We start from the raw sequence: 27,934 nt of genomic DNA, 5'->3' as shown, positions 1-27,934 counted from the left end.
GAATTGCCTTTAGACCATTGACCCTTCACCAAATCATCATGGCCCAACCAAAGTTCTTTATGGCTTCTCAAGTGAATTTTTATCTATCTCCTCTAGTCAAATAATCATAACACAACCAAGTCCTTATAGCTTTTTAAGAGAATATATGTCCAATTCTGAAATTTATTAGGGGCATTCACTCTTGGTTAAATGACCTAATGAAGTGATTCTAAATTCTTAGGTGAATGTATCCATTCCCCTAGTCAAATCAATATTACCCAGCTAAGTCCTTCTGGCATCTCAGGAGATGGTATGCCTGAACCTTCAAAGACATCAACACTCCCTCTCAACGAGGGAGACATTTTTCATCACATTAAGCTTGTCTATGAAGTACACAAACCTGGCTCTAGACAAAGGCTTGATCAGAATGTCCACAATTTGTTCTTCTATGGACATGTACTAGCAATTCAATGCTTCCCTTTGCACCATCTTTCAGATGAAGTGACCTAATTAAATGGTCCTGCAAGAAGCCTTCAAAGCCACATTGATTCACGACTATGACAATGGTTGTGATATACTCTTTCTTTTTTGTACTGAGTGCAACAAAATTCTAGGTCCTTCTAAATTAGGATATCGTAGTCGATTCGAACCTAAAGAAACACCTCAAGGTGATTTTTCTATCCTTTGCACTCCTGGCCCAATCCAAATCTCCATATCCTAATTGCCTCACTTCACCACCTAAGACATATCTCAAACCATACCCAACGGTGCCACAAAAGTACTTCAAGACATGATTTGTTTCATGCCTTGGCTCAACCATAAACCAACTAGCTTCCTTCACTAGATCCATCACCGCAATTGTTGTCCAATCACGCTAACTAGGTGCTCCCTTTGACACTAAAGTAGATCTTCCTATGTCAATTCTAGTTGCCCCCTCTGCCACTGCCAAGCTCCCTCTATCACTGAAGTCTATCCTATTTTCTGGCATGGCCCCCTCAAAGAAGGCATACTACTCCTAGAGACATCTCTTCTCTAAGCATCTTGTCTAACAATATCAACCCATGATATCCTCTTGGAAGGTTTCTCCTTCCATTCTTCTTGATTGTTTTCTTCCTCAAAACTAGAAGCTCTTCAAGTCATCTAGCATGGTCATGGCTCTTGCAGTCCATCTTGGTGAATTGTGTTGGGCTAGTGGTCAAACTAGTCAAATCTGGTCAACTTCAACCCTCTGGCTACTATGGTTAATTGTGGTCAATCTATGGTTGACCATATTCAAAGAGATAAAAAATTGTCCTGCAACTCCTATGATCAACTGCAGTCAACCTATGTTTGTTTGTGGAAATACTGGTCAAAATTTGGCCTATGACTCCTGTAGTCAACTATGTTCAACTTACGGTTGATTGTGTTCAAATCAATCAAAATGAGAGAGAAACTATCTGGTAAAAAATCAATTATTCCTCCTTTTCTCCTCACATGTGGCTATCCAAGAGACCTCAAAAATGAAGAAGAATCTTGCTTGATTGATGATAAAAATGAAATGTCACATCATGTATTTATACACATCGAATGAGCTAAAATAAACCAAGGGACACACCCCTTCACTTAGTTGGGCCGACTATCTATCTAAAAAAAAATATTTTTATATTTTCTTACATTGACTTGGAGACCTCTTTGGAATGTGGGAATACCTGCTGATGCTACAAAAAAATCAACAACATGAGACATGTCCTCTTCCTCTTCTTGTGTCTTAGGATAATGTTTTGCAAATAACTTTAAACCTATATGAATATGAACCTTTACTCATTTACATTCTTCCTTTTTAAACCACTACAATATTGTCTCAACACATCTCCTATGATTTAAACATAATTTCCTAATTTCCCAATCCCTTATAATTTCTACGCCTAAAATTAAATTTGTAGCGATAATATCCTTCATTCCAAATTTACAAGTAACTAAATTCTCACTTCTTGGATGAGTTCATTGTCATTTCTAATCAATGACATATAATCCACATATAAGACCAAATAAATAATATAATCACCAACTAATTTGAGATATACATAGTGATTTTATTTTTCTCCTTGTGGAGCCAAGTCACAATATATAAGTGTCATTTTTTTTATTCAATACTTGGTGATTTCTTTAACCCATATAGGTATTTTTATAGCTTACATACTAGCTATTTCTTTACCTTCATTGCAAATTCTTCTAGATCCTTCATGTATATTTATTCTTCCAAATCCCCATGTAGGAATGATGTCTTCACATCTATCTATTCTAGTTCAAAACAAAAATAAATGGAAACAAATAAAAGAAATATAATAGAAGTTAACTTGGAAACATGAGAAGATATCTCACCAAATTCAATTCCCTCTACCTGGGAATAACCATTGCTACTAATTTCACTTTTTGCTTATCCACTTTTCCTTCTACATTCAACTTCTTCTTAAACACTCATTTCATGCCAATGGGATTTCTTCGAGTAACCAACTCCACAAGATACCAAGCCTCATTTTTTGTCTAATATTTCCATTTCTTCAACAATGGAATTTTCTAGATTTTTCCATCATATGAATCAATTTCATCCCTAAGAGTTTTAGGATTTGTATGTAAACTAGGTGAAGTATATCTTTCTACCTTCTTTCTTATATGAACTCATCTTTTCAATACTAGAGTGTGTGGCTCATTTTCTTCTAATTATTTTTCTTCTATAGAGTTTGATTCATAATTCTTTGATTGAAACTTTATCTTCTCTTTTTCTTTCTCTCTTGGTAGGAATTCATGTTTGACAACATCTTTGATTTCTCTAAATACTAGATCTCAACTATATAAAAACATCTTATTTTGTGGGTTCCAAGGCTTATAACATTATAGACTATCTTTATATCTAATAAAGACACACTTTTCAACTTTTATATCTATCTTGCTCCTATTTTTCTTTTGAATGTGAGTTTGATTCATCACCCTTTGATTGAAATTCCATCTTCTATGTTTATTTCTCCCTTGGTAGGAATTCATGTTTGACAACATATTTGATTTCTATAAATACTAGATCTCAACTTTACACAAAATTCTTAGTTTGTGGGTTTTAAAGCTTATAACCATTTAGACCATCTTTATATCTAACAAATATACACTTCCCAATTTTTTTATCTAGCTTACTCCTATTTTCCTTTGGAACATGTATATAAGCATCACAACCAAAGACTCTAAGTTGTTTAAGAGAATGTTTCTTACTATTCCATACCTCATTTAGATTATTATCATCTAATGATGATGAGGGTGATCTCTTTACCAAGTAACATGCAATATCCACTATCTCCCAAAAGTATTTTCCTAACTCAACATTACTTAGAATGTTCCTTGATTTCTCCATTAGCATTCAATTCATCCCTTTTGGAACTCCATACTACTAAGGTGTTTATGGAGTAGTCTTCTACCTTTATATATAATGCTTCTTATAGAATTGTTGAAATTCATTCCCATAGGATTATCCCCATCATCTGTCCTGAGCACCTTAATTTTCTTTTCTATCTTTTTTCACAAGAGATTTAAAATCTTTGAATTTATCAAAGACCTCAGATTGCTTCCGAAGGAAATATATCCATGTGTTCCTCCAGAAGTCATCTATAATAATAGATAGTGCACATAATTTATTCAGTGACAGAACCGATACAATTCCAAACACATCATTGTGCACCAACTTTAATATCCCCTCTACCCCATATTACCCCCCCCCCCCCCCCCCCCCTTTCTTTTTTTTTTTGCAGAAATTTTGGGTGACGGCGGGAGAGTTGCAGCGCAGATCTGAAATTCCAAGTGCCTGGATCAAGATTTCTACCACATGGGCAGATGCAGAATGATTGTTCCATTTCCAAAAACAGGTTATAATAGGGATTCTGAGCAATATTGACGAAACTGTGACCATTTCAAATTTTCGCCAATTTTTTTGTGATGGCGGGCCTAGATCTGAATTTGAATGACTTATATCCATTTGATGGCTCTCATCCAGCCAAATGGCTAGCACAAATGGAGAAATGTTTTAGATTGAATTACATCATGAATGATGAGACTCAGCTGAATTTGGGAACAATGTACTTGGACAATGAAAGGTTGCAATGGTGGCAAGGGCATCAACGTCGCTATCGTTGGCCCTTGACTTGGGACAAATTCACTAAAGCTCTTATGGACCGCTTTGACCGTAAAGCTAATCTTGTGGATAAGCTCACACAGACCGACACACAGCCTAGCAAAGATTTTATTTTTACAGGAAATAAGGAAACCAAGGAACCTAAAGGGTTATTTTCTGCTAGTATCTCCTTATTGCAGGTTCATGGATTGATTCAGAAGGAGAAAATCATTGTTTCTATAAATCCGAGTTGCAAGAAAAATCTCATAAATGTCAATTTGGCAAAGAAATTGCAAGTCCCAGCAAAACAAATTGAACATACAGAGGTTGATGATAAGGATGTTCCAATCTATAAGGATTTGAAGCTTTCTATGGATAAGTATGTGTTTCATGGTGATTTTTATGCTTCAGATATGGATAACATGGATGTTGTTTTGGGATACCCTTGGATGGAATCCGTGGGTACTATCAATATTAATGTGCAGAAGAAATTCCTGAAGCTATGGTATAAAAAGAAGAAAATTACATTACAGGATATTTCCATCCATAAACAGGTAGAGCACATGGAGGCTGAAGCAGAAGATGTTCAAGGGACTGACATATCAGATGATGAGCCTTTGATGATTGACAATCAAACACAAACAGAGGCTGCAGAAGAAAAGGTTACAGGTGATGATACATCAGAGGAGGGCTCAGTGGTTGAAGTCATATTGAAAAAGAAGACACCACAACAGGCACCACAGCAGGGTGAAGTCAAGCAAAAGCCATCGTGGGTTAAAACTTCAACATATCATCACCCACATCACCCCGCAAGACAACCATCATGGAAACCAAGTAGTCACATGATGGATAGAAAGGAGAGACGATCCACCTACTACACATCAACACAGAAGAGCTGCCACGGTCAACTTCCATCTCAAGCGAGCGAGGCACCAGCGAGATCGAGGGTTCACCTTTCTCTTGGATGGCTAGATGCACGTGCATGGTATCAGTGGACTACTCTTTTGAGTAGATCTTATTATTTATGTTCTTCCCATGTTTCGGGGACGAAACATGCTTAAGGGGGTGGAATGTTATGTACCAAGGGGGGGTAATATGGGGTACCAAGGGAGGTACCCAAGGTAATAATGTAATAATGGGATGGGCCATAGTAATAAATAAGGTGGTTAACCCATGTCATGTAAGGGACCACAAGTAGTTAATAATAATGTAATGGGCTCATGGTATTAGTGGATGGTATGAGGAAACCATGGTAATGATGCATGGTATTGTATGTATGAGGCCTATATAGAGGCTAGAGACTCCACATGGAGAGATATGAAGAGAAGTATTCTTGTATGAACATGCATATGGCTTGTGGAGTGTTCTCCTTCATTAAGGAGTGAATGTATGGTGTTGCCCTACCTTAAGGGTTTGATCAATAAAGAATCATTTCATTCTATTTATATCTTGTTATTCTTGGGTTATTTCTATTATCATAATATTTCAGGGTTAGATCTATAACATATCACCAAAGGAGAATCTACTTCATTATGCTTCCCCTTTAAAAAATGTTCACAAAAATCAAAATCCAAAGAGAAATTAGTCATACCTTCTACCATATCACTACCATATATTACTTTAAGGACCTTCTCTTTGATATTCCCAATCCTTTGATGCCATAATATAGTCCTGCTTCTAGAGATTATAGTATTTTTTTCCTTCTTCAACTCCACTTTCAAGAACAATGGAAAATATGCATATAACACTAATATTACTTCTTAACATCTTATACAAAAGTTCCAATCCAAACTCCCTCATCAATTCCATTGCACCTCTAACCATCCTAAAGTTTTCTAGTTAAAATGTTGTTTTACATCTACATTGCTCATCTTACTTACATAAATCAAATTTCTAGCCAATCCTAGGATTTGTTGGACAACAACGAGTGTTTTAGTTCTTCCACCCATGAGTTTTAACTTGATTTTTCCTCATCATATGGTTGTTGAATCATCTCCAAGGAAAAAATCACCACCATGATATCTTCCATACTCATAAAAATACTCCCTGTGAAGAGTCATATGAAAGGATGTCCCTGATTTCCTTAGGAATGCCTCATGACCTACATGTGTACTTGAAGAAGCCATGTATGCACCACCTCCTTCATTTGAGGAGGTTTTTACTTCTATAGAAGGAGCATCATCAAATCCCTTCATGTTCTATGTAATTTTTGATCTATAGTATTTTACACGTATCCAACATACCTATAGGAATTTTCCTAGAGATTTAGATCTTCCTCTGGATATAGATCTCCCACTTGACTTATTTTTATTTCTATTATGGGAGAATCCTCTCATATACAATTCATATGTTTTCTGAATATCCATGTTTTTCTATCTCATCTCCTTTCATAACAAGGTTGAGATCATCGAAACATAAAATAGTTGCATCATTACCTACTGAAAAAACAAAATTATCCCACGATTTTGGTAAAGAATACAACAAAATGGTACACTTATCTTCTTTTGAAATCTTAATATCAAGATATAACAACATAATTACCACAATATTGAAGGCATTTATATTCTCTATCACCAAGTCTCTATCCTTCATCCTTAGGTTATACAATTTTTTCTATAGGTATACTTTGTTCATTAGGGGCATAAACTATTACAAAATAACTAACGTGTTCCATAATTCCTTCATTGTAGCTTCTCTGGAAACATTTAGTAATATTGAATCTAAGATACACAACCATATTTTTCTCTTTTCATTTTGATTTAACTTGCTCTAGTATTCTATTGCCATCCCTATTAATGTAGTACTTAGATCAACAATGATGCATTGGATCTTTTTCCACTAAAATATCTTCCATTTTGAGCTTCCATAGATTCAAACTCTACCCAATGAATTTCTTCTCTATATTTAAACTAGTCACCATGTCCTTCACCACAAGAATTGATTATATAGATCTCCCATTATAAGAGTGTCTACCACAGGCCTGAGAAAAACCATATAGCCCATTAAGTGTCCCTTTGAAGCCAAAACTTATTTGATACCAATTGTAGGTTTTAGCCTTCTATAGTTAATTCTTGCAAATATATTCTTGATAAAGTAGAAAAGATGCAATATAACACACACATAATAACATAGAGGTGTTACCCTAGAAACGGAAACCAAGAAAATTAGGAAGTTTTTTAATATATTCTTGTTTATATATATATTTCAATATCCATATAACTCCAATCAATTTACCTAGGTTTATAATATAGCTAAATTTCCTTAATCGAAACCACAAAATTATGGGATAAACTATCATTTTCCACAAAACTGCTAAAAGTGAAAAACATTTGTCAAAAATTGCTAAACTTGAAGAAAAAAATCTCCCCAAATTTTTTATTAGGAGGCACTATAGTCAAACCCCCTTATGAGTCCCTGGTTATGCCCAACACAATGTACTACATGTGAAGGTATTTGTGGAAAGAATATGACACATAGTTGGTATTCTTAGAGTTGGCACCTAAGTGTTATACTACTCAGTAAAAGAATTCATATAGGGAGCTTCATAATATTTTTTTCATGATCCTTATTATGTTATATATATTGCTTTTCTCCATTATAGTTAATCCTTCATGGCTTTCTCCATTTGACATAATATAAAAATTTACAATAATTTACAATAGACATCAATGTAAGGAATCCTCTAGATTGAATAAATATAATTTTATCCTTTTGTAAAGACATTTTTAAAATGCTAACTAAGGTGTTGTATGGTTTATTGACGGGGAAATTTATACTAGCTCAAAGGCCTTATGGTTTTAACTTCGAAAATTTTGTTGATTTTGTAGTGCCACATCCTCATCAATTTGAAGATGAGCATCCTCTTAGCCATGAAAAGAGCTCTAGAAATATATATATTTTTTTTGGAACTCTCTTTTACTATAGTAATGTTTTTTCTTATAGTAATGTTTTTTCTTGCAAGAAAACATCTATGGTAATGGAATAAGAACTTTCACGTAATGTCATGTTGGTTTCTTTTTTGAGTGCATATTTCATTTCATTTCAATGGGAGCTCATGCATCACCAAATTCAAGTCCTCATCTTGTGAAATTACATAATATTTTATCTAATTACTCCATGTTGTATATCTATGGACGTTTATAATGTTTTTGTTTTTGAATTCAACTAGTGATATTTCTAGTTCATCTTGTGAAATTACATAATATTTTATGTAATTACTCTATGTTGTATATGTGTGGTAGTTTATAAGCTTTTCACTTTTTGAATTTTGGAAATGACTCTCTAGTTGGTTACTAACGTTAGTTGGAGTATACTAGTAAATATAAAATTTAATTACTCTATGTTGTATGTTTGTGGTAGTTTATAAGCGTTTCACTCTTTTAATTTTGGTAATGACATCTCTGGTTGGTTACTAACTTTAGTTGGAGTATGCTTTTATAAATATAAATTTTTATTAATATTATTTTGGATTATACTTGTAATGAATATAACTTATTTAATTTCTAAAGAAACTAATTAATATTTTTTGCAATAACCAAAATTTTCTATTTAGTTTTTATAATTATTTCTTGGTATTGCACAATTGAAGGTGTGTTTTTTCCCACCTTTCCTGAAGATACTCTCAAGAGATTTATATTAGTTTTTTTTTTAAACAATTGAAAAAAAAGACACCTTTTCAAAGATACGGAAGGTTCACTTATGGATAAGCTTAGATATACATTTATTTTACTGAAAAATTATATATACATTTATTAATAAATTATCTTAGGTTTGTAATGATATATATATCTATCTATATATATATATATATGGTTTTGTGGAATATTCATGATTTTTTAATAAGGGAAATTTACTTGAAATAATGTAAGAATATTGATTTACGATGTAGAATTATTATTATTTTCATTGTATCAATCATTACATACAATAAACTTTTACAGTTTTAAAAAAAAATATGGTATTAGATATTGTATTTAATTTATTTTTATTGTTGATGTTATTCATTCTTTTCCATTTTGAAATCAACCTCTTTTAAATCAAAATCAGCCTCTTTTGCTATTTTCACATCTGGGTTTTATATTTCTTAATATGCTTTTTAATTATGAATATAATATTTTTCTATTTTCTTGAATCGTCTATAAGTACAATGCGTACAATGTTTATCAAGACTAAAGATATATCAATATAACTAGAAATTGCACCAGATGTTGCAATGGAAACGTCGTAAGCTATAAATTGGAGAAGAACCGTGACATAAAAATTCATTATTATGCAGGTGCATACTTTGTCATTAATTTGTCCTGTTGGATTTGACGACCTAGATCATTGCATATTTTGGGAGCTCGGGAAGTGATATCAACCTCTTTCCCATTTGCAAACTACTAGAACACTCGATCTGCCTCCCTTCATCAAATGGTTAGCTGATTGATAAGACATAACACTCAAATGTTGAAGACGGAAACTTTGAAACATAAAATGCACAAGCATATTGATTCCCAAAACATTTTTATCTTATGTTTATGAGCAAATTCCTTTTATAAGATTTTACTTAAGATGAGATCTGATTAGTTTTGACAAAGTCAACTTTAACTAAGAAATAATATAAATTGAAAATGCATAATGCTCAATATTAACCATGCCTTTATTATCCTACAACTAACTATTAAGAATAGCTATAAATGGTTGCCATATGTGGCACATTAGTTCTTCACCGTTTTAGCAAAAATGACCTTACCTTCTCAACAAGGGTGGGAAGCTATGTTCAAAATAAACTTGGGACAACCTTTTTTCCTAAGAAGGCAGTTGGCTTTGGTGCCTAACAAGATACGTCATAGTCTGCTACTACAGGTCTAATAGTGTGTCTTCCTCCAACAACTGCTGAAAATCCAAAATTTTATCAAGTGGGTGGGAAATGTGAACTTCCTCTTCAAGAATAGGAGGCTTGAGATTATTAACATTATCCACATTGTGGAGGCAATGCTACCAAGAAAATCTAAATGACATGCATTTACACCAACATGCTTGATAATAGTACATGGACTATAGTAGATGCACTTGAGTTTATGATGTCACTTCCCCTTAAGACACATTTTATCTAGATAAAATTAAACTCAGTCACCTATGTAAAATTGTACAAATAGTTGATGTCTATTATGAAGTTATTTGTAGAAATGAGAGGGAGTGTGAAGAGCATAGGATACTTGGGAATGGGTGCGATCCAATTTCTAAAGAAAGGAGGATGCCCTGTGCTACTTCTTACGTTGGTGATGGGAGACAACTGGAGGAAGAGAGTTGGGAAGCTTGTATAGGGCCAACCACTGGTAACCATAACAACCTCATTATAATTATGTTGTAGGACATGCAAATAATAATTGCATTGTTATTTTTGGTGTAGCGAACACAAAGGTCTTGTAACAAGCTGCAATTTATTTCTTAGGTTTGAACATTTGGTTTTTGTCTTGGAGTGATTTATAGAAAGCTTAGGGGGTGTGAAGATCATCAAATACTTGGGAATGGATGCAAGCTAATTTCTAAACAAAGAAGGATGCCTTGTGGTGCTTCTTTTGTTGGTGATGGGAGACAACTTAAGGAAGAGACATGGTACCATGTAAGGACCAATCACTAGTAACCATAACAACCTCATTATAAATGTGCATGGAAAGAAGAATCCCACTATTTATTTTTGGTGTAGAAACACATAGGCCTTGTACCAAACTGAAATTTATTACTTTTGTCTACCCATTTATTCATTTGCAAATGAAAGGCAATAGAGAAATGAAGCTCACAACCCAATAACTATTGTAATATCTTCCAAAATGTGTTGCCTAAAATAATCATGTGAGAGAAAACCTTTGCATATAAATCTTCACCCAAGGATTTCACAATTGATATTGTTTTACATCCCTTATTGTCCTAATTCTCTCTTTCCTCCATTGTTTATTGAAGAGACAGGTAGTATTTTTTTGTTTATGTATTGTTATTAGAAATCATATAAATTATCTCTTCCCTTGCATCAATATTTTTTGTAAGTGTATTCAAACATTTTGCAAGTGGTTCCCATCAAGTGTTGAATCCAATGGCATCTATGTTTGGTGGATGTCAACTTTCATCCACTTTTGCAAGTTTTATTTTTTTGGCACCCTACTTACTCTTTTTGTGTGTTTCTCTTAAATATCAAAGGAATTGTACCCTTTTATATAGTCAATGAAGGGCAAGGTAGAATAGCACTCAATTATTTATTGTCTAATATCGATTTCTATATTCCTACTTGTGCAGCTATTCTATTTAGATTCATTGAAATCTCTTCCTGTAGAATGCCTTGGTCCAGGGGATGTGAGGCCTTTGAATAGTTGTTATGATGCTCAAATTTCTATATTTCGAAAAAGGTGCATAAAATGTTGGAACATGCAAAATTATTTGTTGTGGGGATGGTTCTCTAGCATGTGAGCTTCTAAAGAACATAGCCTCATAGGAGCTACCTAAAGAAAACTATAAGAGATGATAAAGTTATTGAGAAGAGAAATATTAGTAGACATTTCCTCTTTAGGGATTCTAATATTGGGTAGGCAATGTTAAGAGTGGCACCATCAACAACCAATGCAATCAACCAAAATTTGCAGGTTCAAGCAATGGATAATCATGTGAGCCTAGATATCAAAAATGTCTTTGGCTATTCCTTCTAGAATGGTAAGTCTGATGTTGTTTTGAAGACTATGGACAATGTCAATGCCATGTTGTATGTAGATTCAAGGTGTGTTTACTTCTAGAATCCATTGCTAGTTTGGAACACTAGGAACCAAGTGCAACACCCAAATGGTTATCCCTCACTTGACTGAGAAGTATGGAGCATCAAGAGACCCCCCTCAAAAGCAGGCACTGTTACACAATATTTTGTCACACCTCCTACACTTCCCTGTGACATACCCCGAAGTACCTGAAACATGACCATCATACAATTTACTCATCCATATATGTAGCTCAAATCCTCCCTAAGGCGTTGATTGGAAAACGCCTTGAGCTTCCCCTAAAGGAAATGGCTCTTAAACCCTAATTTGAGGGTAATCGCTCTATTGAAGCCAAAAACCGTGATGATCACATGTTACAATATACTCGACCGACAATGGCATCGCTTTGTTTACTTGTATACCCGCAATGATCCCAAAAAATAAATTTTCCCAAAGAGGATGAGAAGCTTAGTAATCTAGAAGCTTCCAAAGCCACGAGCTGAAGGTTGTTTGGCATAGATGAGGTCAAATTCTCCCAACTTGGCCTGTTGGTCTTATCCCTATGAGCTACTCCTTGAGATGAGGGCCTAATCCTATCTTTTGAGAGGTCTTAACTCCCTTTCCCAGCCTATATATTCATCCTCTCCCATTCTCAAATGGTGGGTCAGGTTAGAGGCTGGTTGGTCTATGTCTATTTTCACCCTTATGCTAAGCTTGTGCCTAGAGGATATTCATTAGACTTGGAGAAGGAGTGCTTGGAGAGTTCTTGTCTTGGACTTGGATTACCACTCAAGGAGAGCCTTTCAACATCAAGTCTTTGGTTGTAAGATTCCATTTATTTCTTAATAATATACAACTGTCGGTTCATCTTCCCAAAATATATATGTTCATGTATTATTTAGCTTGACATTCCTTGATGAGTTAAGTAGGTTGTTATTGGATTTTCTATTAATTTTTTCATGCTTTGTTGTGTCCTCATCAGTTGTGTAGGTACATAATCACTAAGAGAAGCAGGAACAAGTCCGTGACACAAGCAGTTCAAGGCCCTCAACAAAGGAAATCAAAATAGCATCAAAACGAGGTAGGCCATCTCTTTCTTTCTTCTTTTCAGTTATAACCTAGGAAGATGTCTAGTTCATTATCACTTTAGATGTTATACCCACTCATTGGGCTAGAGGGATAATCTGTGTTTGCAGAGAGGATTAACCTTGTCAACAAAATGGTGACTCCACTAGGGACTCTATGATCCTTCCCATCCAATCCTTCACCCTGATATTTTGACTAGTTTGACCAACCGTCGACTTTTCGGCTTGTCTGTATCAGTCTGGGTGTATACCATCACTGATTACTGCCTTAGAGTGCTAAGTCTAGATTGTTTCTTGGAATATTTTTAGCTTTTTACCATATTCCTTGCCCATCACGGGTTTAGCCTTAACAGTCACGATGGCATCACGGTTTTTACCTTTACAGTCACAATGAAATTTTTTTCTTCATTATTTGGTCGCGCTGAAATCATCATTACTTTTTTTATACAAAGTAGTGATGCCATCGTAGGTTTTTCCTATGCAAAGTAGCGATAATCATGGGTTTGGGTATATAAAGTAGCGATGATCCTTGAATGTGAGAATTTTTTAGGTTTCTTCCTAAGAATCTAGTGTGTCTTGGCTCCTAAGGTCTTTTCCCATCATGTATGCTTGGATTTGTCAATGATTTGATTGATTTCCTTGATTAATTTGCAAAATTTGTCTTGTTGGCTTCGAAGTGAAATTTGACTGAATTCTAGGTTTTCAAGTCATTGGTCATTGCTTGCTTCTTTTTGGTTTCATTGAGATGTTGGTTTTTCTAATTGATTGAGTGTTGTTTTCTGTGGAGATCATTGAAAACATCGTTTTGCATTTGTTTTAGCTTATATTTCGAAATTTACTTTTCGTGAAAATGCATTAGATTAGTTACATTGAAAAGTTAGTTTTTGAGATTCATCATTTAGAATAGATTACATTTTTTCAATGATTGAAAGCTAAAAACTGTATTAGGTGCATTAAATCATTCAAAATTGAAAGAAAAGCATACTTCATGTAAATGGATCTTAGTAAAGTCAAAATCATTTTTCTTTCGAAAAGTTGCACTTAGGATAGTGGAAAGTGAAAATATTTTTTAATTTTGGCATTGCGTTTGGAAGATGAAAATGAAAGTTAGTGGAAGGCATTTTTACATGATACATTATTGATTGAAATTTCTTCCCTCGATTAATCTAGCTTTCATTGAATGAGATTTTTTTCCTTTTTCTAATATAGTTGCATCATAGGTTTTCAGGTGACATCGTTTTAAGGCCTTGAAATCGAAACACAATTCCAAGTTCAACTTTAAAATCTATCAATTAATATAAGGAGCATTTGAAACATTAACGTTCATACTTAGTGGTCTAGTTTAGAGACGTGTTCTGACGTCTATAAAAATTAGCAGCGATCGTTCGCCTTTGCATTAGATAATTCTAGCACGGACTTGTGCTCCATGTACCGTCGAGTATATAAAGGGAGACCCTCATAGGTTGTAAACCTTTATCCATAGGAATTCGAGTCTGCCACCCCGTGAACGTGATACACCGAACACAACATTTAGGGAGATTGCCTACACGTACATCAAGTCCTTGGTAACTTTATTTGTTGAGGTGTATATTACAGTTCACGGTTACTTGGTACTACTTTTGCCTAGAGTTACCTAAGTGATCATTTCAATCTTTTCTGACAATTTAAATTTGAAAATATCATCGAGCACTTGTCATTTCAAGCTCGCTAAACCAACAAAAGCAACTAGAGTCACCTTTTCATCCTTTTCTCGACTCTTAAAACATGAGAAGACAATTTTTCTTTTTCAAATTCTAAAATTAATTGACCGCGGAACAACATCCTTCCTATGGAAATACTCCTTAGTAGATCTTAGGTTGATACCAATGGAAGCATTTCCTCAGTCTACCAGTCAAGGAAACCCCTCTCACAAGAATCCTAGTCCTTTTCCTTCTTTTGGAAATACTGGTGCTCCCTATATGGAAACGTTGTCCCTTCCTGGATTGACCATTGGTCTGCCAGTTTGGTTATTTTTTACCTCAGTGGTTCTGAGTGTCCAAACCTCTTTTCAACCGCGTTCTCCTCCACCTGAACAACATCAACCTCATGTTGACCCTAAAGTTGATCCCTCGCCTTCTTCACCTATTTCTCACCTCGTTCTTCCTCTTCGACTGGTAAAAGTTTGGATTCTAGTAACCATGAAGCTAAGAAGAAGAAGAAGAGGATGAAGAAGAATAAGAAAAATAAGCAAGGGGGCAACCAAACAACTATTGTTACCGATGGAACTAATGAAGCAAAATCTTCCATCCAGGCCTAGAAAGTAAAATTCCCTTGCATGTTATGTAAGGGTGACCACCATCCTCAGAATTGTCCTTGTATTCCTAATGTCTTAGAAGTATGGTCTATAGGTTAACATCGACCTTTGTCATCAGCCTCTGGGCGATCATGCTGGTGATAAACCTTCAAATCGTAAAGCTCACGGAAAAGAGGGAAAAGTCAAATTTCCTTGTAAGTTGTGTGAAGGTAATCATCCCATTCACCTTTGTCCTCTTATAGATGTAGCTTCCGAAGAGTTAGAAAACCTTACAGCTTCTCACCCTCGTCTTCCGACCGGGTATCGAAAGCTTTCCCCTGATCCTTCACTAGTTGATCCAATGATTAATCAAAATTCATCTTTGGTCAATCGCACTCTCTCTGAAACTGAGTCTCATGAGTCCATTATCGACCAACCATTGATTGAGAAACTAGTAGACTTGACCCCACCTTCATTTAACCATACCTTTCCGGTAGAGAGTGAACCTCATACTGCTTAGGTTCTTCTGGTTTCTTCATTTTCGAATGAACTGGAGGGAAATCCTCCTATTCCCGAGGTGCATGAGAGCATTTATCTTGTTCCCATAAAGTAACAGGGTAGCTCTCACATTCCTACGACACCCCCTCCAAGTAGTTTAGTCAGTTCTTTTGATTGGAGTCGACTAGCAAGATATTGCCTTCTGTCTTATGTGCCTTTCCAGATTATAGTACAGGCTTACCATATGGCCGTACCTAGCCCAGTTATAGATGAGGGCGCATCTGTTAGTATTATGTCCTCAACTGATTAGAAATATTTAGGTTCTCCGCAACTTGTCCCCGTCACCCAAAATCTGTTATGTTTTAACAGAGGAACCACTCAACCATTAGCGATCCTTCCTAAGTTGCCTAATGATTTGGGAGAAAAGACTGTCTATATAGACATGATGGTTGTCCAAGGTCCATTGGATTTTAATCTACTCCTTGGTCGTGACTATGTTTATGTCATGGGAGCTCTCTTGTTTCTTCCCTCTTTCGAGTGGTGTGTTTCCCGCATGAAAGAAGCATCGTGATCATAGATCAGCTTACATCCATTGGTCCTTAATCAAATCCCGCTCAACCATGACCCCTGAATGGTTCTTATATGCAAGCAGTATCACCCCCGCCACAGGTTAATTACGTGGCCACCTATTCCATGCCCACATCTACTGATGATCTAGTAGGTGATGTAGTACACCATGTACCGGGGGCATTGGAACCTGGTTTTTCAATTAGATCCATGGACATGTATCCCTTCCAGAGTGTTGTTCTCCCATCAGATGAGAAACTCTTGGAAGCCATGGCCTCTGTTGTTCTGTGATCAATGTGATGGAGGAGAGTTCCTTGTCTTGTGTCAAGCTCATTAAAAAATGAAACAAGGATCTTGGAGCAGAGTTCCTTGTCCTGTATCAAGCTTGTTAAAAACTGAAACAAGGGATGGCGCAGAGTTCCCTGTGCTGTGTCAAGCACCTTAAAAAATGAAACAAGGGATGGAGTAGATTTCCTTGTCTTGTGTCAAACTCCTTAAAACATGAAACAAAGGATATGAGGATAGTTCTTTTACTATGTCAACCTCGTTAAAAAATGAAATAGGTTCCCATGAGCATGGTTCTTTTACTTGTGTCAAGCTCATTAAAAACTGAAACAAGGTGTCATGAGCATGGTTCTTTTCCTATCTCAAGCTCATTAAAAAATGAAACAAATCCCCTTCCAATTCGATTCTTTGATTAGATCTCGTAAAATCCCAGTCAAGTCTTTCACTTGATCTCGTAAGTAAACCTTCATTCCATCCACCTGTTAGTAACATGTAGTCTACTTAGGTGAATGAAATGAAGCTTGGGGGGCATGTACCTCGAATTGAGTCATTTCGCTGGGGGCATGCAAACTTATCTCAAGCATAGTTTATCTTTGTTTCAAGCTTGTGTAAAAATGAAACCAAATCCAAGCATAGTTTGTTTCTGTTTCAAGCTTGTGTAAAAATGAAACCAAAACCAAGCATTGTTTTTTCTCATGTTTAAAGCTTGTTTGAAAATCAAACCATTCCCACTTTACATCTCATGATTGTCATTTTTATCAGCCATTTTTTTCCATATGAGCCTTGGTTTTTTCATTTCCATCATTACCATCTATTTGGTTGATCATATGCTTTCACTTGGTTGTTTTACCCTTCTCTGAGGAACATCTGCAATGACTGGTTTTGTTAGCCAGCCTCTTGACCATTACATGTTTTGAACAGTTCCATCATTATCAGAACTAGTTTCTATCCTTTTACACTACTCATTCCTCCAAGAGGAGTCCCCTTTCAGCGCTTTTTAGACTCAAAAAATATGAAAAGATTGTCGAGTACTTGTCATTTCAAACTCGTTAAATGAAATGAAATGACGTCGTCTTAGTATATGTTTACCCCTTTTTCGGGCTGAGATTGACTATTTCCAAAAAAGATTCACCTTGGTCAATATGGTCAATAGGTTCTCTCAAATATTGTTTTCTACCTTTTCGGGTTCGAGGGACAAATTACGAAAAGGGACCTGATGGAGTTTTCGTTTTCATATCTTTTTCAAACTCTCTAAATATGAAAAAGATACCGAGTTATTCTTATGTCGGACTCGTTAAAAAATAATTAAGACGAAAGACTTGTCACCATGATGAGACCGAGTTTCTCCTTCCTAGGACTCGTAAAACTTACTAGGATGGATTCATCCGAAGGGTGAACTTATACGAAAAGAAGATGGTATCCTCTTCAATCTTGTGTAAAAATAAAGAGGTACTCGCTAGAAATAGCGGGGAAAAATGAAGATGAAACATCCTTTGTATAGGCAGCATGTCGCTCTTGAACATGATGCTCTTCTGATCTCATGTCGGGTTTGGGATATCCTCACTCAGTCACTTTTCCTCCCATGTTTGGGTGACCTATTTTTTCCTCTCATTTGACTATTTTGTTTAGTCATTATGACCCTTGGTCCTATGTTTAGTCAAATGCTCCCACACTCTGGAGTCATGTTGCCAATATGTTCAAGAGAAGTCCTATATGTTCTCTATTACCTATACATTATCTAACTCTTTGCTACAGTCTTAGATCCTACTCATGTCATTCCACTTTATTCCTCGTTTCATGTCGATGATGAAGGAATCATTATGACTCTCCTTCGAAGGGTCACTTCCTATTGACTTCAGCTCATTATCTAGGAAGATGACTTAGAAACTCCGTTTCAGTACCTTAGAGCTCGCATGCCTTAATGTAAAGTTCTTCACATCCGACGACAAGTTTTCACTATTGGCCTTCAATCGAGTGATTCCACAAGTGTTCGACTTCACCTCCGTTATCGCATTCATGGATTTTATTGTCGTACCTTGAGATCCATTGTCATTATGGGTGTTTTCTCAATGGCCAATAATCAGGGGGTTTTCTAGCATGTTCAACTACGACACATTCATTCACATGTTAGAATTCATACTTTGATCGAGTTGGGATGGAGTGCAAGACCCTGGGTCATGTCTGATATGTCTCAGGCTGCATGGAGTTATGTGTTATTCATGATTGTACACATGTTTCTGCTATACGGATGGTTGTGACCATACCATGGGACTTTATATTTATTATGATGATCCTTCTATATCGGATGGCTGCATCCATGCTTTGGATCTTAGGTTACAGATGATCCTTCTTTATTGGATGGCTACGCCCATGCCATGGATCCTTTCATATATTCCTTATCATCTAAATCGCTGCACCCATGCCGTAGATTCATGCCTTAACATCAGATATGTATATGTATATGCATCTTTGATTTGCAGGTCTCTCTAGAGTGCTTTTCCTCGTCTTTGCAAAATCTTGTAAAGCGTCTCATCCATCACTCATTGTTCTTCCTTCATGCTTTAGGGGGAATCTGTTACACATTATTTTGTCACACCTCCTGTACTTGCCTGTGACATACCCCAAAGTGCCTGAAACATGACCATCACACAATGTACTCATCCATATATGCAGCTCAGATCCTCCCTAAGACATTGATTGGAAAATCCCTTGAGCTTCCCCTGAAGGAAATGGCTCTTAAACCCTAATTTAAGGATCGTCGCTCTTTTGACGCAAAAAACCGCGATGATCACATGTTGCACTATACTCGACCCGTGATGGCATCTCTTTGTTTACTTGTATACCCGCAATGATCCCAAAAAAGCAATTTTCCCGAAGAGGATAAGAAGCTTCGTGATCTAGAAGCTTCCAGAGTGGCGAGATGAAGGTAGTTCGGTGTAGATGAGGTCAAATTCTCCCAACTTGGCCTTTTGGTCTTATCCCTATGAGCTACCTCCTTGGGATGAGGGACTAATCCTATTTTTAGAGAGGTCCTAACTCCCTTTCCCAACCTATATATTCATCCTCTCCCATTCCAAAATGGTGGGTCAGATTAGAGGCTGGTTAGTCTATGTTTATTTGCACCCTTATGTTAAGCTTGTGCTTAGAGGCTATTCATTAGACTTGAAGAAGGAGTTCTTGGAGAGTTTTTGGCTTGGACTTGTATTACCACTCAAGGAGAGCCTTTCAACATCAAGGCTTTGGTTGTAAGCTTCCCTTTATTTCTTAATAATATACAATTGTTGGTTCATCTTCCCAAAATATATATGTTCATGTATTATTTAGCTTGCCATTCATTGATTAGTTAAGTAGGTTGTCATTGGATTTGTTATTGATTTTGGCATGCTTTTTTGTCTCTTAATCACTTGTGCAGGTACATAAACACTAAGGGAAGCAGGAACAAGTCCATGACACAAGCGGTTCGAGGCCCTCAACAAAGGAAATTAGAATAGCATCAGAACGAGGTAGGCCATCTCTTTCGTTCTTCTTTTCAATTATAACCTAGGAATATGTCTAGTAGATTGTCACTTCAGTTTCTAGACCCACTCATTGGGCTAAAGGGATTGTCTATGTCCATAGAGAACCTTGTCAACAGGCACCCATGTGCACGCTTCATTCATTTCCACTTCATATTCACCACTGTCTCACATGGGAAAGGTTTGAATTTGAAGATCTCTTAGACAAAACTCCAACTGAGGCAAAGCACTTTTCTTTTAAAATTAGAAGAATACATAGTAGAAATCAAGTTTGCAAGGGATACTAAGGCCCGAGAACTTCTAGAGTCTAATGTCGATTGTTTGGTTTCACACAAAAGTCTAACATTTAAAGATTGTGTCTCTTGGGCTAGAATCAAGTAATTAAATACCCTTCCTTTTCCCCTTTCCTTCCCTTTCCATGATTATATACTTTTCATTTCCATCATTCATTGCAACAATCTTAACACAATTTACTATTTACAAAAATATCAAATTTCAATAAACTAGATTTTCAAATCACTAACTCATTTGAGGATTCAGGTTTGAGGATTTATTTTCAAATCGTGTAAAGCAACTTACTTTTAACTTCCGTGAGGATGCAACTACAAGAAAAGGTGCACCATTCTAGTCTTATCCCAAGCGTTTCCCAAAGCCCCTCCACCTTTCTTCCCATGATCCCAGTCATATGTCCCTGATTCTTACAACCTCCATTTTAAAAGCTAATACATATGCCATTCCCATTCCCGATTGGATTTCAAATCCAAATTCAAGCAGATTGGCGCATGTGGTAAAGTGCATATTCCAGTTTTCGAGCCAAAAGAAGGGGTGAAGATTGTCACAAATGAGAAAGCTACATATGTGAACCTTTCTTCTACATTGTATGATGATGATGATGATGATGATGATGATGAACTGATTGACAAATTAATCACCACACTGCAACATGGTGTTCAAAATCTACCTTCAGGCTTTCACATGAATCCTATTAAGTTTGAAAAGGTATTCTCTAACTTTCCTCATTAATGATCCCTATTATCCTCTACTAATTACATAGCTTCTCCTCCCTTAAATAAAATATTTCAATTCAACATTAGTTCATTCTAAAACTTTAGTTGTTGCTTCATTGCAATGCAAGATGATCATACAAATTATCACGTGGATCTTATCATTGGACTTGCTAATATGCGAGCAAGGAACAATAGCATACCTCAAGTGGATAAGATCAAGGCCATACTTCTTACTACCTTAAGTGTCATACTTCTTATGAGCACTATGCATGAGATAATAAAACCAATATAACCACCATTTTCTACACAAATTGGCAAAACTCTTCTTAGACTAGAGTTGCACAATTACATGGGATATTGCTTACAACTATATTTAACAACCTTTTCAACATGGGATATTTCTTACAACTATATTTAATGACATTTTAAAGTCATATGGGAAATCCATTTTCAACAACAATTGGGATGAACATTAATAACATAACATAGGAAAGCTATTCATAATTTTAAGTCTTACGTATGTAAATTATTTTACAACATAATATGAAATTCTTCTTTTTTAATTTACTAAGAAAGTATCATAGTTGAATAACAATCAATTTGCTAAGTCTTAAAAACTATTAAAATTGTTATACAATAATAATTAAACCATTAATCTCAAAAACTCAGTTAGAATGCAAGAAAAATAAATTAAAAATAACAAAAACAAGTAATAATATATGTCTAGAAAAAACACATAGGTCATTATTAATATGGAACTTTCATTAAGAATAAAATATGTATTAGAAAGAATAAGATCTCAATCATTATTATTAATCCCCTTTGCATTCTCTTCAATTGTTAGGATAAAGATGATTAATGTCCACCATGAATGTCTGTGTTAATTATGGTGTTTCCATTCCTGTCTCTACGTTATTAGATTAATTTTGTCTCTTAAATTTTATAGTATATTATAGGTTAGCTACAAATAACATGAAAAATTATTGTCTCCTATGTTGTTTAGGGTTGGTGGTGAATGTATTAAATATTCATTGAGGGAATTTCCTTTTTCAAGTGCAAAGGGATTTTCGTATAGTGCAAAGTGATTTTCGTATAGGAAAATAGGTAGTAAATAAGATGGCCCTTAATAACAATTAAGGTAGAAAAAGTCATTTAAAACTCTCTTCATTTCACTTAATAACATTTACAAAATTACAAAATGTTTATCTCCAATCATCTTTTTTTTTTCATCAGTTTCCACCTATTAATACCTAAAAACAATATTTCCAAATCATTTTTATGTTGCACCCTGCATGTCGCTATTTCAAAAAAGAAACCAGAAGAAACTAGTGATAGACTATGCAATAAACATTTCCCAACAATATTATATTATTTTGGAAGGTAAAATCAAAACCTGGAAACAAGTGTGACCTATTTAGTATGTTAACTATTATCTTGTAAACTCAAATAACTACTATCTTGTGAAGGAAGAATAGTAACTACTATAGTAAGATGAAATATATATATATATATATATATATATATATATATATATATATTAACCACATGGTGAATCGGTAACTGCCACGCCTAATCTAGGGGAGACCCAAGATGCATAACCAACCACCTGCAAGTCGGGTATATTAAGTTCCTATGATTTTAGCAAGAGCATACTCATGGGAAAGGGGAATCTGCCCCTCTAGCCGCCACAATAGCAGGTCATTGTACTCAATGAGATTTGAATTTCGATCTGCCCCATGTGACTTACTGTCAAACCACACATCACTGCAAGTCGGGTATACTAAGTTCCTATGATTTTAGCAAGAGGAGACTCACGGGAAAGGGGAATCCGCCCCTCTAGCCGCCACCACAGCAGGTCATTGTACTCAATGAGAACCGCCCCTCTAGCCGCCACCACAGCAGGTCATTGTACTCAATGAGATTTGAATTTCGATCTGCCCCATGTGACTTACTACCCCATGTGACTTACTGTCAAACCACACATCACTGTACACACATCACTCATCAATGCACACACATCACTCTAAAGTAAGATGAAAAATATTATGAATCATGTACCACGACAAATGAAGGGCATTCCATGTGACTTACTGTCAAACCACACATCACTGTACACACATCACTTACCGTCAAACCACACATCACTGTACATTAAGATGAAAAATATTATGAACCATGTACCACGACAAATGAAGGGCATCCAATGTCACTTACTGTCAAACCACACATCACTGTACAGTAAGATGAAAAATATTATGAAAAATATTATGACATCACTGTACAGTAAGATGAAAAATATTATGAAACATGTACCACGACAAATGAAAATATTATGAAACATGTACCACGACAAATGAAGGGCATCGATAAAGCTTGAGAAAAAACCTGAGAAAATCCCAAAAACAGGTGAGTCCAAAAAAGAGTTTGGCAGTTTTTAGTAATACCTAATGCTCAGAAAAAAGAAGAAGATTGTTAATCCATCTCCACAAGAGAATCGTTAATATTGTCCTTCAATATTAATTAATCTAAACTGTCTATTTTATCCGATGAGATAAATATTATACCATATTTTTAAGTGCATATAAAATCCTCACAATACCTAAACTTCATTCTGGAACATAACGATTTGAAATCTTTTTATGTATGATGAAGATACCCTATAGAGATACCCATCTTAATCAGTTTCCACATCGTGCAATGGTTTGTTCCCATAAATCATAATACTTATTTCACCAAGAGTAGATACAAGAAAATACATACTTTTAAGAAAGAAACTTACTCGTCGTGGCCTGCAAACTCGAAGATATTTCCAGTTTCTGAGAAAATGATAAGGGCGACTTCAACATCGCAGAGAACAGAAAGCTCGAATGCCTTTCTTAGCAATCTGTTCTTGCGTTTTGAGAAAGTAACTTGGTAGCAGCTAGGTTTTGGAATGTGTTTAATCTCCATCTGCGTCTTCCCCATTTTGGGTGCTCTCCAAACCACACAAGAGTTTGTCCAGCTCTCGTGCCTGCAAATCGTTGGCTTATTTATAGTCTAATCATATTTATTGACAGATAAGGAACCTTTTCCCTTTCTCTGAATGTAGCAGGAGGCACATCTGAAAACCGGCGTGCCAACGTGGTCGGCTGTGCGGAGGAAGCATCATAATATAAATTTTCTCCTAGAATAAAACGACATCAAAACCAACTCGTAGAAGAATTATTCGCCTTTTCCAGAATACCGGGCCCTTTCCTGTGTTTTTTTTTACTTTTAAGAAAGAAACTTACTCGTCGTGGCTTGCAAACTCAAAGATATTTCCAGTTTCAGAGAAAATGATAAGGGCAACTTCAGCATCTCAGAGAACAGAAAGCTCGAATGCCTTTCTTAGCAATCCGTTCTTGCGTTTTGAGAAAGTAACTTGGCGGCGGCTAGGGTTTTGAATGTGTTTCATCTCCATCTTCGTCTTCCCCATTTTGGGTTCTCTCCAAACCACACAGAGTTTGTCCAACTCCCGTGCCTGCAAATCGTTGGCTTATTTATAGTCTAATCTTCTTTATTGATAGATAAGGCACCTTTTCCCTTTCTCGGAATGTAGCAGGAGGGGCATCTGAAAACCTGTGTGCCAAGGTGGTCCGCTGTTTAGAGGAAGCATCATAATATAAATGCTCTCCTTTTAGAATAAAACGACATCAAAGTCATCTCATAGAAGAATTATTCGGTCTTTTCCAGAATACCGAGCCCTTTCCGGTGTTTTTTTCCTAATTTTCTGCTATCTCTCTCTCTATATTAAGATAGAGAAGGAAACAGTTAAAATGAGTCTTTTTAGTAGTTAAATTTTATATTTTATGTTAATTATTACTAATTAATTATTAATTTCAAATTATTATTAACTATTAATTGATTATTAATCTAACAGTTGATTTTTGTTCAATTGTCTAACATTAAATCTGAAGGTGCACAATGAAACAAGATGGCACTTTGAGAAGTCTTTTTAAAAAAAAATGCGACCTAACTAGCATTTGCACCACATGTTGCAAAGGAAACGCCGTAAGGCAATGGCATAAGAAAAAATAACATAGAAGAAAGAAGTCAAAATTTTATGCAATTTTGTTTCTTTACTGGTGTTTCTTTTTATCATATGTTATGTTTCAGGGATATTCCAACCAGGGTATGTTCAAAGTGAAGGATTTATGAAAATGCTCTTAATTAAGATTCTGGAACCTTTATAAGTAAATGAGTTAAATCAAACATTTCATAACAAAGTAATCTCATATCACCTTAATTCACAATGCAATGGATAATAGTTTTTGTTCGTTAGAAATTGGTCTAATTTTATGAGGAAAGCTTAATAGAAAGACTTTAGTTGTAAGGGGAACATTAATAAACTCCCTCATCATTTGTTATATGATGTTGTTAATTTAGTTACTTGTTGCTTCTTATCCTTATTCTTATCCTTATTTCACTGGTGTAAAGAATGGTATTATTTGTTATCTCTTTGGACCATTGTATTTTATCTAACTCAATCATTTCATGTATTTGTATTTTATGTTTATAGGTTCCCGAATCACTGTTCCCTATCAGCATATCCACTCCTATCCGAGTGAAAGTAATTCCCCGTGAGTATATCCACTATATCCACTCCTATCTGAATGAAAGTAATTCCCTGTGAGTATATCCATGAATATATCCACTCCTATCTGAGTGAAATCTGTTATGCATCCACAAGTGCTAAGAATGAAGAGGACACTGACAAAATAGTCATTCTGCAAGCATGGAACAATTTCAACCATTAGGTTTTTACTATTTGATTCATTTTACAGTTGAGATTGGGCACCATACTGTCATCGGTAATATGGCCTTAGAATGGTATTAAAGGCAACAAATTTGATCCCTAAACTATAATGTTGTTGACATATTCATTGATTTTGAATGCTCCGATTCTAATTTTCAGGAATGGAAAACTGCAGAAAGTTTCTCAAGCTCTTCAAATTTTCTTCATAGAGTATTCAGGGGATAAGAAACTTCATCAAGATGAGATTGCCAACACCATGGTATACATGTCTCTGCAAAAGATTGAGGAAGGTGTAGTTTGTGGAGATACCGCCAAAAAGCAGATTGAAGACAACCCTTTGGCAGGTGTAGTTTGTGTAGATACTGCCAAAAAGCAGATTGAAAGATTGAGGAAGGTGTAGTTTGTGTAGATACTGCCAAAAAGAAGATTGAAGACAACCCTTTGAATTCCAAAGAAGCTAGAGATTTACACATAGGCTTCAAAACATATATTACCCCAAGACAACAAATATATTTATATTTAAATATATGGAGGAGAGCAATGCTCTATCAAAGCAAACACAATCTTTTCCAACACGTCTACAAGAAAATAAACTTAATTTTTTAACTAGCTTTTTCAGATCATAACATGCCACCAACTTACATTCAAATAAAAACAAAACTGCTCAGTGAGTGTACATTGGTTGGAAAACTCCAACACGTCTACAAGAAAATAAACATAATTTTTTAACTAGATTTTTCAGATCATAGCATGCCACCAACTTACATTCAAATAAAAATAGAACTGCTCAGTGAGTGTACATTGGTTGGAAAACTCCACTAATAACATATATGATAACGAATTTCTTCTTCCTGCAACAGAATTTTAGAAAATTGAGCTCAAACAATGTGTAACTTCACATTCACCAGAAGTCGCAACAACCCAGTGGACATTTAAAATAGTGAGTAGACTGCTATCAAGTGGACTCCAGTAGTATTACTTCACAATCCAGTTAAATTGTTAATGCATGTAGGATCCCAAACTAACTGCCATTGATTTGTTGAACATATTTCTCAATAAAAAAATTGGTTGATTAAAAGCCAGTTCCAGTCGAACCATAGTATGGGTAGCCTGGACCAAGACCTGCTCCACCACCTGTTGTGTGCAATCCTGATGGAAGCATTTGTGGATCTTGGCGGGATGTTGCATATTTTGCATACTGGTTTGAGCTGTATGGTGTTGTGGAGGTTCGAACACCATATTATGAAGCAAATGAAATTCCTCTGTATTTAGGTTGTGTTGCATATGGAGGCTGAGGTGCATATGCTGAAAGGCTTGATTGGATATGCTGAGAAACTAATTGGTGGTGATACAGAGACTAGTACCTGTGGCCCTGGCCTATGATATGAGTTCAGGCTTGGATAGTCTATTCCATAAGATGTCTGCATTTGTGGAGATACTGTAGGCTGTGATGATAGTTTCTCCTTCTGACCATCAACAGCAAGTTTCATAGTAACAGTCCTTCCCTGCATGCCAAGCATAGAACATAGGTGTCAAGATCAACAACTACCCTTCAACTAATATGACCAACATTATCCAGTACTAGTTATTACTTAGATCAATGGTTTTGTTTGGTTCCTTAAGAGCCCACTTTGTAGCCTCCACAGTCTTGAAAATCACAAAAGCACATCCACTGTTGGTGACAAATACATACATCATTAACGAAGACAAATACAGCCAAACAAGCTAGGCCTTGGAAAAACATGTATAAATCTCTAACAACAGAAGCATGTTAAACTTCCCATCATAAAGCAAACCGATGTATATTAGATTTGTAACCTGGATTAGTTGGTATTCTTATCATATGCAGCTGAACCTTCTTCTATCTCTCCATATTTGGAAAAAAAAATCTAGAAGCTTATCATCGGCCGTGTCATATGAAAGACCACCAACGTAAAGTTTCCTTTGATCCTGATCTTCACTTTGACCAGGACCTATGCTCACAACTGCCAGTTTCTTACAGTAATCCTCCCATGTACAATAAACAATAATGGATATAAAAATTACGAAAAATAGGTGTTAAATAATGAATGAGTCATTTGATGATTGATATTACA

The 27,934-nt window shown here is 35.6% G+C and overlaps 1 pseudogene; it reads left to right on the top strand.

The window, feature by feature from the left end:
* The window catches only part of LOC149152536 (ubiquitin-activating enzyme E1 1-like), an 85,459-nt pseudogene extending 59,221 nt beyond the window's left edge, over nt 1–26,238 (top strand).
* The last annotated feature ends 1,696 nt before the right edge of the window (nt 26,239–27,934 follow it).

Source organism: Pinus tabuliformis, chromosome 9, assembly GCF_031772625.1.
Source record: "Pinus tabuliformis cultivar Carrire ecotype Pingquan chromosome 9, CPIR1, whole genome shotgun sequence".
NCBI lineage: Eukaryota > Viridiplantae > Streptophyta > Pinopsida > Pinales > Pinaceae > Pinus > Pinus tabuliformis.
The sequence above is the reverse complement of the archived record's forward strand: the minus strand, read 5'-3'. Positions and strand labels throughout refer to the sequence as shown.